Raw genomic sequence first — 14,276 nt, forward strand, 5'->3', positions numbered from 1 at the left:
TGTACACCCTGGGAGTACAAAGATGTATAAGGATTTGAAGTTAACCTACTGGTGCTGAATGAAAAGGAAAGTTGCAGAGTACGTGCCAAGTGCTTAACTTGTCAACAGGTAAAGCTGAACATCGATTCCAGCAGGAAACTTCAGAGCTTACCATACCAGTGTGGAAGTGGGAGAGGATCACTATGGATTCATCGTTGATTACCTCGCTCACCAAGCAGGTCACGATGCAATTTGGTAATTGTTGATCGATTGACTAAATTGCCGCACTTTATTCCAATTCATACGTGTGGTCGGGAAAAGACTCGCACAGGTGTATCTTGATGAAATTGTCGATACACGGAGTACCTTGCTTCGATTGTTCCAGATGCGAGACACCCGATTCGTTTCACATTTCTGGAAAGAGTTTACAGAGGCCATGGGTACTCGATTGACTTGTACTGCCTTTCTCCCCCAGAGTGATGGGCAGTGTAATACACTGGATTCTTAGCAAATTGCAAGATTCGAGTGTTTGATCTCTGTGTGGAGCCTTTCCACAGTGCTTGGAGGTCGTTGATAGTGTTTCGACCCCTGGAAACGCGTCCCGAGGGTGTTGGTTTGAGACTTGGCCGCCAAATCCGCAAAATTGGAATTTTTGGCAGCCCTCGGATGGCCTGCAGGCAGGGCTTGTACCGGAACAGACGGTCTTGTACCGGTACAAGGTTGATGGTTGTACCGGTACAGCCATCGGGCTTGTACCGGTACAGAGCCGCAGACCGCGCGACCCGAGCCCGGTTTGCAATTTCGTCGGCCTTGTACCGGTACAAAGGCCCGTGTACCGGTACAAGGAGGCAGTTTTCGTGCGTTTGGTCTGGGCAGGGGATTTTTCGCGATTGTGGGCTTCTTATAACAGCACCCACGCCCCTTAGGGCTTTTTTTGTGCTGGAAGCAGAGGAGGAGAAGGTGAGAGGAGCTCCACCTGCTCCACTTAGATTTGATCTCCATTTTTGATGGTTTTGGTGGATTAATCTCTTTCCTTTTCTCCTTTTTATGCTTCTCCACCATTGTTGATGGCTTAGAGCTTGAGAAGAGCTTGTGGCTGAGGAGATCTCCACCCCATTGGATTGGAGCTAAGTTTGGAGCTTCTTTGTAGTTAAGAGACTTGATTTCTCCCTTTGATCCTTAATTTATTGGATTTCTTGAGATGAAACGCCTAGATTGTGATATTGGGTTTATTTTGGGTATTTGAATCTAGGCTTTTGAAGCTAGATTGTGTGCGTTAGAGCTTCCATTAGGTTGGATTGGATGAGCCCTAGCTTCATTTTGGAGCTTTAGAGAGATTTTGTACTAGAGGTGATTTTCCACACCTTGCTTATTAGCTTAATGTTTGGCTAGGTGTTGTTCTCGTTCGGTCTCGATGACTCATGTTTTCATACCTCTAGGATACTAGGAGACTAGAGTACAACCCTCGTTGGATGCGCACGAGGAGTTTCGTTGTCATCGGTGGGTTTGCTTCGTGGAAATGGGGCGAAATGGCCCCCATGCTCTTTCTACTTGTTGTAAATTTTTTAAGTTCATTTCTATGCAAATGGGAATTATATGAATTTTAGAGCACTTAAAATGCATGCCTTGTGTTTATGAAATTTCTCTATATAGTAAGCTATATGAGTAGACAGCATACGGAAGAAGTGTCTATTTTGCGAGTAAAAATACATCTCTTATGAGGATTATACTTGGAACATGTACTTTGGAACATAGTTGCCATTGTTTTGACATAGAGAGCAAGAGTGTCATAAAGGGGCACTTGAAACTAGTAAACTATGAAACTGCAATATAGAGACATTATTGATAGCCACTACATATCTGCTGATATTTCATGTTAGAGACATGATGATATAGGGATAGGCCATTGAATACTTGACAACATTCCATGTATTAGACATGAGGACTTGGTACTTGCGACGGATCGTTTGACTACTTGCCATTGTGCTCATTCGCACATGCTTGTGAGGGTCGCTCCTACAAGCCGGCATGTCCGGAGAGTTGCCATCGCGATTCATACTCGGCCGTGCGGGATTGGCGCCGAAGTGATAGCCGTGGCCAGGCTCATTCCTAGGGTGGGGATGATGACTACCACGGGTCCATTAGCTCGGCACGCCAACAGCCTACGGGTGGTTCAGGGCCATAGACAGCCTTCGGTGGTCTCTCAGATTGGGCTATATATATATCCATTATGATATGTGGACAGATGATGAACTTAGTGAACTTGGACATTGATTAGAATAGTAACACGGAACTTAAACTATCGCATTGTGAACATTAATGATAGTTGGAGACTTTTATTCATGTATAGTTGTTTCATACTTATGCTATTAGCTAAGTAGAGATATCTGTTGTAGTAAGTTACATTTTACTTACCTTTCGCTTTTCTACATCTATAGTCACTAATCTTTTTGTAGCTTTGGGCCTTGTGGTGCATTCACTGAAGTCAGTAATTGCCGCACTGGGAACTATTTTGATAGTTCTCAACCCCTGTTTTATGATTTCCTTTCAGAGCTTCGCACCGGCGGAGAGCACGGGTCTGCGGCAAGGGTGTCGCGTAGCTAGCTCGCGGAGAGTTCTTTTGCGATAGTGGTTACTCCTCTATTTCATATTTTGTGAGAGAGGGAGAGATTTTGTACCTTGTATAGAGAGACCACCTTGTACTCCTTTTAGCACTTTGTTATGGGGTTCCTGTTGTATTTACCTATGTTTTATTTAGTGGATTTACAGTTTTAACTTTATCCCTTGTTGTAGCTTTTTAGACATTTATAGTTGGCTCTGATACTCCTAAGATGTCTTGTATTATTGGCTTTTATCATTGTTGTTTTTAGACGCCTTAATGTTGTAGACATATGGCGTCTGGACACGAGCGCCGGGCGGCCTCCGCTGAGTCCCGGACGTGACAGGCAGTCCGATCGTACCATCCAGACCTTGAAGATATTTGCGGGCACTGTTGATTGACTACCAGGGCAGTTGGCCACAGTTTCTACGCGATGGCTGAATTTGCTTATAACATATTATTATCAAGGCAAGCATTCAGATGGCAACTTTTGAAGCCCTTTATGGTAGAAAGTGCAGATCACACTTCATTGGAGTGAAGTGGGTGAGAGATTGTTTTGGTCGCAGACGTATTACAGAGAGAAAGTTCGACTGGCACGAGAATGTCTACTGACAGCCCCAAAGTCGACAAAAGAGTTATGGACAAACGTCGGCGAGACTAGAATTTCCAAGTTGGCGATCATGTATTCCTAAAGGTTTCCCCGACGAAAGGAGTTAAAAGATTTGGCATTCGGGGAAGTTGGTCCTCGATTTATTGGGCCTTACGAGGTATTGGAACGGGTAGGCCCGCCGTAGCATATCGGCTTGCTTTACCGCCGAGTCTCGCAGGAGTACACAATGTATTTCATGTATCTACACTGCGAAAGTATATCTTTGATCCGACCCATATATTGGACAGTACTCCAGTGGATTACAGAGGGATTTGAGCTTTGAGGAGCATCCAGTGAGGATCCTGCTCGAGAAGTAAAACCCTTCGAAATCGCGAGATACCCTACTGAAAATCCTTTGGAACAATCACAGGGAACGAGAAGCCACTTGGGAACTGGAGAGTGCAATGCAAGACATTAATCCCTATCTGTTCTCATGGGAATTGTGAGGTAAGTGTTTCCCAAGTTTCGTCGGACGAAACTCTCTTTTAAGGAGGGGAATGTAATACACTGAACTTTTGCAAATTGCGAGTTCGAGTATGTGAATGGTGTGTGGATCACTCCTACATGTTCTAAAAGGTTAGAACAAGTTTTTGGATAAGTTAGAGGATGATTGCAATGCGAAAAGTTAGAAAATGCATTGTACTGGCGAAAATCAGCCTTTTCTGCTTGCTGTACCGGTACAGACATCACCTTGTACCGTACAAGCTGGCAGATTCGTGGCAGCTTGGGTATTTTGGTAATTTCACATGTTGATCCCTATCTACTTGACCCAGCACGACCTGGGATGTTCTATGAAGGGTGAATGAGTTCAGGAAAGCTTCTTTCACCTTCTCTCTTTCTCTCTCTCTAGGGTTTTTCTCTCTCTACATCGAATTCGCCGATTTCGCTCATTTTCGTCGCCGCGCGCGTTCTTTGCTGGTTGCGAGCGTCGCAGCACCTTTGTGCACGTGCAAGAGAGCGTTTTGGAGGGATTTTTGCAGCCCTGGACCAGTAAGGAGCTGGTTGCAAGCTTGAGAAGGTATACGACTTGATTTTTCCGTTATCGGCGCTTTATTAGTCGATTTGAGTATCGATTTCAGGATTTTGCTTCCAACTGTTTTAACCTGAGTTTTCAGCATGTAGAAATGAGATAATTAGCTGTGAATTAACCTTCTTAGACCAGGGATAAGCTACTTTGAAGCTTAATTGGAATATTTAGCCATTAATGAAGCTAAATTGGAACTAATTGCACTTATTTGCGCGAATTGATGCAATTTCGGGATTATTTCTTCGCAGCAGGTCTTCGAGCCTCGTTGAGCTGAACTTGTACTCTTTGAAGCTGGTTTGGAAGGTATTCTAACCTGAGGTAAGCAGGGATTTCAGTTAGAAAACTGAATTCGCAAGATTTCGACTATATTTGCTAATATATGATGATTTTGATGCCGTGTTGGTGTTGATCACAGCGGGACTTCAACCGACCTTTGGGTCATCCTTGGTTGGCTTTGGGAAGCCTTTAGAGACTTAATTGGAGGTACTAAAGTGAACCAAAACAGCGATTTATGTTACTACTTGATACGAGATGTGAATTGAGCCGAAATCGGATATTTCGGCCGTAGATTTAATCCGATCTTGACGTTTGTTTTTCAGCAGCATTGGGGCTTCGTTGAGCCGTTTGTGGGACTTCTTGTGGATAGTTGGAGCCTAGTACTAGGTGGGTCGGACCTAACCAGAGCAAGTGAAACTCCCCTATGTTCTATATGTATTATAGAAATGGTCTTATTGTGTGCTTATGTGATTGATAAAGGGGCTTGATATTCGTCATCATAATGTTGAACATATTCGAAATGAAGTCTCTATAAAGTAGAGAACACTTATCCATGAAAGTCTTTACATTTATAGTCAATTCAGTTGAATGACTTATGAACAAGTGTAGGATGCACTTTAAAGTAGAGAACAATGACATTCTCTTGACTCTAACGTAGAAAACTATGACATGTTCATGACTATGTTGATAGTGCCATACTAGTGGAAAGACTATAATGCCATGTGATTTAGCATTACCCTTACATGTTTACAATCTAGTGGATACTAGCTCTTGTTACTGTTTATGTATTGAAATTCCGATCTGAGGATCGAGGGTAAGAACTTTACAATGAAAATATGAAAATTGAGACATGTTGGACTGTGGACGTTGCTTGCTTGCCATTGTGCTCATTCGCACACGCTTGTGAGGGTAGCTCCCTACAAGTCGGCACTCCGGAGTTGGCCTACGCGACAGTTGCTCGCCCGTGCGGGATTGGGTGCCGAAATGGATTGCCGTGGGGAGTGTATACTACCACGGGGCCATTAGGCGCGGCGCAAGCTGGACTACTTTGGGTAGGTCCTTGTGAATGAAAGAAAAGTGCTAAGAAATTTGGACAGTAATGAATGATTACCGGTTACAGTGTACAGTAGTTACTTACACATTTATGCTTATGTTCATGCTTATCGTAGTTGCTATGCTTCTATTATTTAGTTGATTCATTACTGTTGAAGTCATGATTACATGTTGCTTACATGCTCATTACCTGTTAGCATTGCGTAATTCTATATCATGCAATTACTGTTTTCGCTTTCATTTAGTACATCTTGAGCCTAGTGGTGTAATTCGCCGAGGCTGGCGGCTTACCCACTGGGAACTATTGTTAATAGTTCTCACGCCCTTTTGGTGGTTGTTTTTACAGAGCCATCTGCAGGAGAGGCTAGGGATCGTGGCAAGGGAGTCGCGTCTAGCTAGTCGTTGCTAGGAGCGTGCTAGTCGATCACCTTGCTACTCGGGCTACGACCGAGGGTGATGTCCCTTTGTATAGAGAAACCACCACTGTATCTATCCTATTTTTGTATACTCGTGATGTGTATGTACTACTTGGACCGTGAACTACAGTTGTGATACTTTCTCTTTTAGTTGAGATTTTGGGATTGTACACTCTTTGTTCTTTTGTTGATATATATCGACTTGTACATTGCTCTGATATCAGGATAGGACTTTCTTTGTTTTACTTCCTATCGACTTGCTTTCTTCGTAGACGCCTTATATACTGCAGGTGTATGGCGGGTCTGTACACGTACCGGATATGCTTCCGCTGGTACCCGGGCGTGACAGTAGACGGGGTACTGCTAACTTTGGTCTCCGGGGTAGGGTGCTATCTACGGAGCTACGCCCTTTCCTCGCGCCGCCGTGCCGCTCACGTACGAACCTGTAACACCCCAAAACAACGTGGGGTGAGAACCAACTCCATGGTTCCCAATGGGTACGGCCACCCAACGGAAAAGCTCGGCCATCAGGTTCAAAGGAGGCAACTGCAGGTTAGTTTAATAAACAGATAGATAGACATTTGATTATGCAATTAATAAAACCATACCTTGCCTCGCAAATATAACAATGCTATGCAATATGCAATACCTGTAAATCATGAAAGTAGATTACTTTATTCTACTTTATATCATTAACCATTCTTTACTTGTAGCCGTTCTTTTCTTTATTAGCTATTCACGTTCATTAGCTATTCTTTATTCTTTACTCTTTGTCTTATTGTGCTCACTGGCGATTCTTTCCTAAGGTTATTTTACCTTAGCCATCTATGCCACTCGACTCGGTCTCGAGTAAATCAACTGCGGAGAGTCCGCGCTCTGTCCGGCTCAAGGTTAAGGACCTCTCACTTACACCTCAGCCTTCAGTCCACAAATATCTCGCGAACGGGTCGCCCAGAGCTGCGTACACCCGTGGTCAAGGATCTTTCCGGTGGGAAGGGGATTATGCCACAAACTCAACCCGCGGCCCAAGACCCCCGATAGGGAAGGGGACATGCCACACTCAACCCTAGCGAAGCACAATTCTGCCGATGGGAGGGGGAACCTGCCACACTCGACCCGCGGCCTCGAATCAGTCAACAACTCATCCTCGAAGTTCGTCCAGTGGGAGGGGAACCTGTCATACTCAACCCACTGCTCTAGAACTGTCGAGTTCACAATCCTAAGATTCCGGAATCTATTTCCCAAGCCTCTAGGGTAATCTCAAACCCTATGATATCGACCTATCTAGGTCCAATGCACTTTCTGTCCTAAGTCTAGCTGACTCTAGGTTTAATGCCCCTATCATATAACCTATGTTCTTAATCCTAGGTTCATATTTAACCTATGTTAATTACGCTAGGTTCGGTGCCACTCGATCTAGTTGTCCCTAATTGTCCACATCGAGTTTCTATAATTACATAACCTCATGCACATGCTCACATTGCTAATATGCATTTTGTCTATCAACATCCAATAAAGTATCTTACTTAGCATCTCTACATTATGTCATCATCTAGCATATAGTTCCAATGGATTAATATGCATTCACTACGAGCATGCATTACATAATACTAACATGTATATACATTTAACAATTTCTCATTATGTCATGTTAGATCCACAACATATTATCATTTACTTACATGCTCTATTATGAGTTGACATGAAACTAGCACTTGCATATAATTCCAATGCATCAACATGCCATTAGCAACTAGCATAATTACTATCATTTAGTACATGCATCTTAACTAACATGCTCACATAATGTTACATACACCTAGCATATATTCCAATGCATTATTATGCAATTACCAACTAGTATACATTCACATGATGCCCTTAGCACACTTCTAACTATGCATATGTATATCAACATGCACATTCTAATTATATGCTTTAACTCATCTACAATACCATTATACTTGTACATATGCATCAACATGAATTTCATGTTTACTTTGACATGAAGGCGAGCTAGTCGCTTCGGTAAGCACAACCTACCTGTTATCGCGTTCCGATTGCTCGTAGTCACTTGTAATCGGCCGCCCGCGGTACCCGCTATCTAATTCGGCCCGGACTCGCAATTGCTCACCAACCGTGCTCCGCTTCGCAGTCCCGGTTAGAAAAAGGTCTTCGTTTTGTTGTTATGGTGCCCCAAATCCATTTCCATGATTTTACGACGTCGCCTCGGCCCTCCAGGCGGAAACGAAGCCTAAACGTCCGTTTCTTTAATATCTTCGTAACGGCTCGTCGGATTGCCGAACCGTCTTCGCCAACGCGTTTCGTTACCTAGCAATTAGGTTTTCGGAGGGTCAAATTAGATCAAACCCTTATTTTTTGAAAATTAGCATTTTGGAGCCCTAGGTTACAACTATGCAAGAAATCACCAAATTGATTCATGATTTAAGCATCATTCATCTAGATAGCATGCTAGGATTCCTCTAAATCCATTTATAAGCTATTTAACCCAACCATTAAGGATCTACCATTAATGGGCAAGGAGCTTACCTCCAAGAGCTTGCTCCAAAATGAAGAAGAAGAAGATGATGGTGTTGATGATCCCTCCAAGCTTCTTCTCCACCAATTTCACCTATTTTGGGAGAGATTTAGAGAGAGAAAGAGAGGGTTTTCTCTTCTCCTTCCATGCGTGTGTGAGTGTGTGTCGTGGGTGTGCACGGGTTGGGGCTGCACGGTTGAGGGAGAAGAAGCATTTGCTTCTTTTACAACTTAACCCCTCAACTATACAGTATTCACATTAGTTACCTGCCCGGAATCTGATAAGTTTCGTCGGAGCCCTTCTGGATGTCCGTTTCTGCTCAAATTTGACAGGCAGACTCGGTTTGACATATTGAGCAAGAATATATCTTAAGTTTCCAGTTTCGACTTTGTTTGGTCACCGAAAACTATGCCGAACTGTAATCTTAGTTAAATAACTGTTGGATTTTATTTCTCACTCTACGGGTGTCAAAATGGTATGAAACTTTAAATCTAGTCTCATAAAAATATTTCTGATATATCCTCCAATTTTCATAATTTTCTGACACTGTGCATTTTCTGCTAATTTATCTGCCCCGTTTTTCACAGGAAATTCTAAATCTTCTGTTTTCGCTCCGATTTCAGCACAGGTCATTCCCAACCTATATTTTACTTCTCTAAATCCAATAAAAATAGTGACTCATACTGTTTTTATTTATTTTCATTTTTATATTTAAAATCCGGTATGTTACATTCCACCGCAACCTCACCGGAACCATTTAAACGTACACCGTAACTTCATAATTTTATAAGTTCGATATGTTACATTCTCCCCTCCTTAAAAAGAGTTTTGTCCGCGAAACTCAAATAATTCAAACTCTAATTCATACCCCAACTCTACTTATCGAGTAACAAAGGGGTACAATGCACTTTTCTACTTCGGAGTGGTCCTGCGCTCATTGGAACTATTCAAAGGCCCACTACGGAGGTTGTGAAACTAAATTCACTCACGTTTACCAAATGTAACACCGAAAGTGCATTACGGCTTCACAAGCCTCGGTGGTAGCGTGGGTCAATACTCATGCCTTCACACGCTCCAACACCACCAGCAAACAGGCTCACTAAGGCCAAACCACTTCCTTCGAGACTGGGGTTACCTGCTATCCTCATAGTGTGGAGCTAGCAAGAATGCACTAATAGTCATATGGTCCACCACCACGACACTGCACACACGAGTAAGTCCTCTCGAATCGCCTGAGCATCTACAAGGCGGCTCTCACCACCTTGGCTTATTCAAGAGTTCGTATTACTCATTTACAACTCTTCGTCACATTCACCATCCCTCCAGGGATCACACTCCAATTCGATCACCGGCATTGCTTAGAAGCAATATCATTGGTGCATCGACCAATCACGAGTGCTCCAATCCTCAACCGGATCCTTGCTCTACTACGAGATGGCACACTCCCGCACATCCCCGATCTCAATCCTCTTGAGAGCATCATCCTCAACTCCAATCCTCACGTGGCTATCCAACATTCAAGTGCCTCTTAGAGACCACTCTACTTTCTCTTTATCCTTTCATACCGTAAGCCACGATCAACACCACACGAACCCTTCGTTCGTGGATCCGAGCCCAACTCACCCATAGAGTTTTCGGTTACATCAATCATCGATTTCCTCAGGTGGACCGAAGGCCACCAATCCTACGTGGGCCTACCACCTAAACCGGTCTCAACTACGCGTAGTGTCTCTGGCCTACTAGCGTAGACCCAATCATCATTACTGGGCGAAATTCTCATTGGAGAATTCGCACACACTCCAACCAGGAGTGACTAAGACCACAAACCACGTCGAGTCCTCGGGTTGGGTCACTACACACTCGGTGTGTCATCAATCTCACGATCTAACACGTGGCATTCGACGCTCCCGGATCTAAGCTCGGACTACCGTCCTGACCAAAACTCTCTGCCCTACCCGTAGGTACCGGGCCGCTGCCTCTCGCAACTGACTGCGCCTGCCCAATGGGCCGAGGCTCCACAGTCCACAAAGGGTCCAGGCACGGGTCGTCTCCAAGCACTACCCGCCAACGTCGTCCTACACGACACGCTCTACAGAGCTACACACTCTAACGGCTCCTAGGCACCTAGTGCGAGCCACCAGCCCCACGAGTGAGCTATGGCCCGCTTCACACTTAGCCCTGCTAAAGTGCTACTGCCAACTCATTCAACCGGCTGAATCGAAACCACACTTCACGAGTACTACACTCGAGCGCTCTATGTCCGTACAGCGTCTTACACGAAGTCCAGCATCAGGCAACCTGCCTATGCACACTGACTATACGAGCACGACTCGCCCACCTCAATTCGAGGTTCTACCAGGCCCACATGCCCGTACTCGGCAACTAACCAATCGCTCTGGCCTAATGTCAGCAACCAGCCGGCACCAACCAATCACCTATCCATTAGGTAGGCGACGCACTATCACGATTTATGCATGCTAGGGTAGCTACATTAACCCTCGTCTCTGTCCCTACTATATTAGTGCATAAGTAGTAGTGAATGATCATGAAGTAAATGCATGCAATGCTTCAGTTCTATATCATGCAGAAGTGTATACTTGCCTCAATTAAATCATACTTGCGATGATATTACCAGCAGCAGCAGGTTCCTCAACTTGGGTCGCGTAAGCCTGGCCACTTGGTGCTCGCCGCGTGCCTTCCGGCTGCCCAATCCTTACACTCCGCTCTCCAGATCGTGCCAAAGGTTGCACATCCACGGGCTGTCCCGAAGAGGGGAATGCCGTCGCTATCGGCGAGGGTTGTCCATCGCCAATAGCAAAATCATACTTTGTGTGACCTGCTTGCCCACAATAAAAACATCTTCCCTCACGCAGTGCACACCGTCATGCTCAGTGAGATCCACCGCAAATCACACATTCCGAAGAAGACTGGTCGGAAGATAGCTTCGGGATTCGAGACTGTGACGATCCGGGGGACGCCTGGAACTTGATTGACCACCAGAATGGTCTCTCAGTCACACTGCTCTAGCCTCTTGCCTACTAAACTCGCGCTCCTCTTGCACGGAGTCATCGCCTTGCTCTACCCACAAGGCTCGATCCATGACCTCGGCAAATGTTTGCAACTTGAACGGATGCACGTATCGGAAAACTTCCGACTGAAGTCCCCACACAAAGCAATCAGCTTTGTCCTCGTCATCCTGCACCACATGTGGAACACAATTCACAATACAGGTGAATTCCCGTTCATATTCCCTCACGGTACGGTCTCCTTGGCGAAGCTTCCTGAATTTCTCTTGAAGCCTTCTTTTCTCACTGTCGGGGAAATATACGGAGAATACCAATCTCCGAAACTCATCCCAAGTCATAGGAGGGAGACTAGGCAATCGATCTCGTTTGACGCCTTTCCACCACACCTTAGCCGACTTCTCTGAGCAGTGTGCGGCTAGGTTCACCTTGTCCCGCTCTACGGTATACAAGTCCTCAAAGAGAGTCTCCATGGAGTCGATCCACATTTCCAAGACCCACGGATCCGCCGACTCTCCGTCAAAGGTAGGCGGCTTAAACTTCTTGAAAGCCATGAGCACCGCCACAGCTCATTCCCTTTCCCCCTCCATCTCCACAGAACCAGGGGCCACGGCCCCCAAATCCACCGCGACTCCCGACGGTGCACGGTGCGCTGCTACCGGCGTAGCCACCGCGGCCTGTCGTGTCAACAACTCATGGAGCTCCTTGATTTGCTCTTCTTGTCGTTGCACTATGTCCGTGAGCGCATTCAACTGCTCGCGGAGCACCGGGTCCCCGCTAGCCTCGGCTTGCTCAGGGACACCACTTGCCCCGCCCCGCGCCGACCTGGATGAAGATCGCCTGCGCGGTGCCATCGCTTCCTGAAACAAGACAACTCGATTAGCTCTCGACCCTCAAGGTCAAACACAAAACCATTAACACGACTCAAAAGTCAATCAGGCGAAAGTCATGCGAGGGCGTCTATTCTTATCGCTCGGTTTCATGTTGTCGCGCGCCAACATGAACTCCCTCGGTTGAGAATAAAGCACACCTCGAGTCTACTTCTAATATCCGTTTTAGAGGTTAATAACACAACCCAATCCATAATCCTTTCGCCGCACGTCTCAAGTCCTCGTCTCTCACGAGCCTTAACCTCTATGGTTTTACTATCCTAGGGTCTCCTAGGTCATCTAAATCATTTTCCCATTCTCTACTTTATGCTCTGATACCATCTTATCTGTCACGCCCCGAGCCCCGCCTGTTTGGTCAGGTTCGGGCACGCCAACCGACCGCCGAACGGACAGGGTTTCCCTTGTACTACGGACAGAGTCTCCCCTGTACGTTCAAGGCAACGCAATCAATACAATACGAGGGTTCCAACCAGGAACTGATATCAATCAAGATTGCATAATGGAAGGTATCAAACAACATAAACACATCCTAAGTTATTACACTCATTCACATTCATGCATTTTACATCTCAATTCTCAATTGCTTTAACTTCCAAATACAATCTAAGTAGTACATCGTTTACTTATTACAATTTGATACATTTACTTTCTTTTCATTTCCTTTACCCCTAAGCTTTGTAGACGGGGTACTGCTAACTCTGGTCTCCGGTGTAGGGCGCTATCTGCAGAGCTGCGCCCTTTCCTCGCGCCGCCGTGCGGCTCACGTACGAACCTGTAACACCCCAAAAAACGTGGGGTGAGAACCAACTCCATGGTTCCCAGTGGGTACGGCCACCAAAGGGAAAAGCTCGGCCATCAGGTTCAAAGGAGGCAACTGCAGGTTAGTTTAATAAACAGATAGATAGACATTTGATTATGCAATTAATAAAACCATACCTTGCCTCGCAAATATAACAATGCTATGCAATATGCAATACCTGTAAATCATGAAAGTAGATTACTTTATTCTACTTTATATCATTAACCATTCTTTACTTGTAGCCGTTCTTTTCTTTATTAGCTATTCACGTTCATTAGCTATTCTTTATTCTTTACTCTTTGTCTTATTGTGCTCACTGGCGATTCTTTCCTAAGGTTATTTTTTCTTAGCCATCTATGCCACTCGACTCGGTCTCGAGTCAATCAACTGCGGATAGTCCGCGCTCTGTCCGGCTCAAGGTGAAGGACCTCTCACTTACAGCTCAGCCTTCAGTCCACAAATATGTAACATACCAGATTTTGGTATAAAAATAAGAATAAATAAAAATAGTGTGAGAAACTATTTTTATTGGATTTATAGAAGTAAAACATAAGTCAGAAGTGACTTGTGTTGAAATCGGAATGAAAACAGAAGATCTAGAATTTTCTGTTGGAAACGGGACAGATAAATTAGCAGAAAATGCACAGTCTCAGAAAATTATGAAAATTGGAGGATAAGTCAGAAATATTTTTATGGGGCTAGATTTAAAGTTTCATATTTTTCTGACACCCGTAGAGTGAGAAATAAAATCCGACACGTATCTGATAAAGGTTACAGTTCGGTATAGTTTTCGGTGACCAAATGGGGTCGAAACTAGAAACTTAAAATATATTCTTGCTCAGTACATAAAACCGAACATGACTGTCAAGTTTGAGCCCAAACGGACATTCAGGGAGCTTCGGCGAAAGTTATCAGATTTCAAACTGCCTGGAGTGAATAGTGTTTGAGGGGTATTATAAAGAAGCTGATGCTTCTTCTTCTCCTTCGGCCGCACACCACACACGCACACGACACACACACACACAC

At 44.8% G+C, this 14,276-nt stretch overlaps 1 long non-coding RNA gene across 1 annotated transcript; it reads right to left on the reverse strand.

The window, feature by feature from the left end:
• On the reverse strand, positions 6,317 to 8,706 carry LOC109728268. The gene is made up of 3 exons (XR_002220944.1): positions 8,550 to 8,706; positions 8,043 to 8,330; positions 6,317 to 6,442 (listed from the first exon to the last, which is right to left on the reverse strand). It is a non-coding gene; the product is annotated as an uncharacterized LOC109728268 (long non-coding RNA).

The sequence above is a fragment of the Ananas comosus genome, linkage group 23, assembly GCF_001540865.1.
Source record: "Ananas comosus cultivar F153 linkage group 23, ASM154086v1, whole genome shotgun sequence".
Classification (NCBI taxonomy): Eukaryota; Viridiplantae; Streptophyta; class Magnoliopsida; order Poales; family Bromeliaceae; genus Ananas; species Ananas comosus.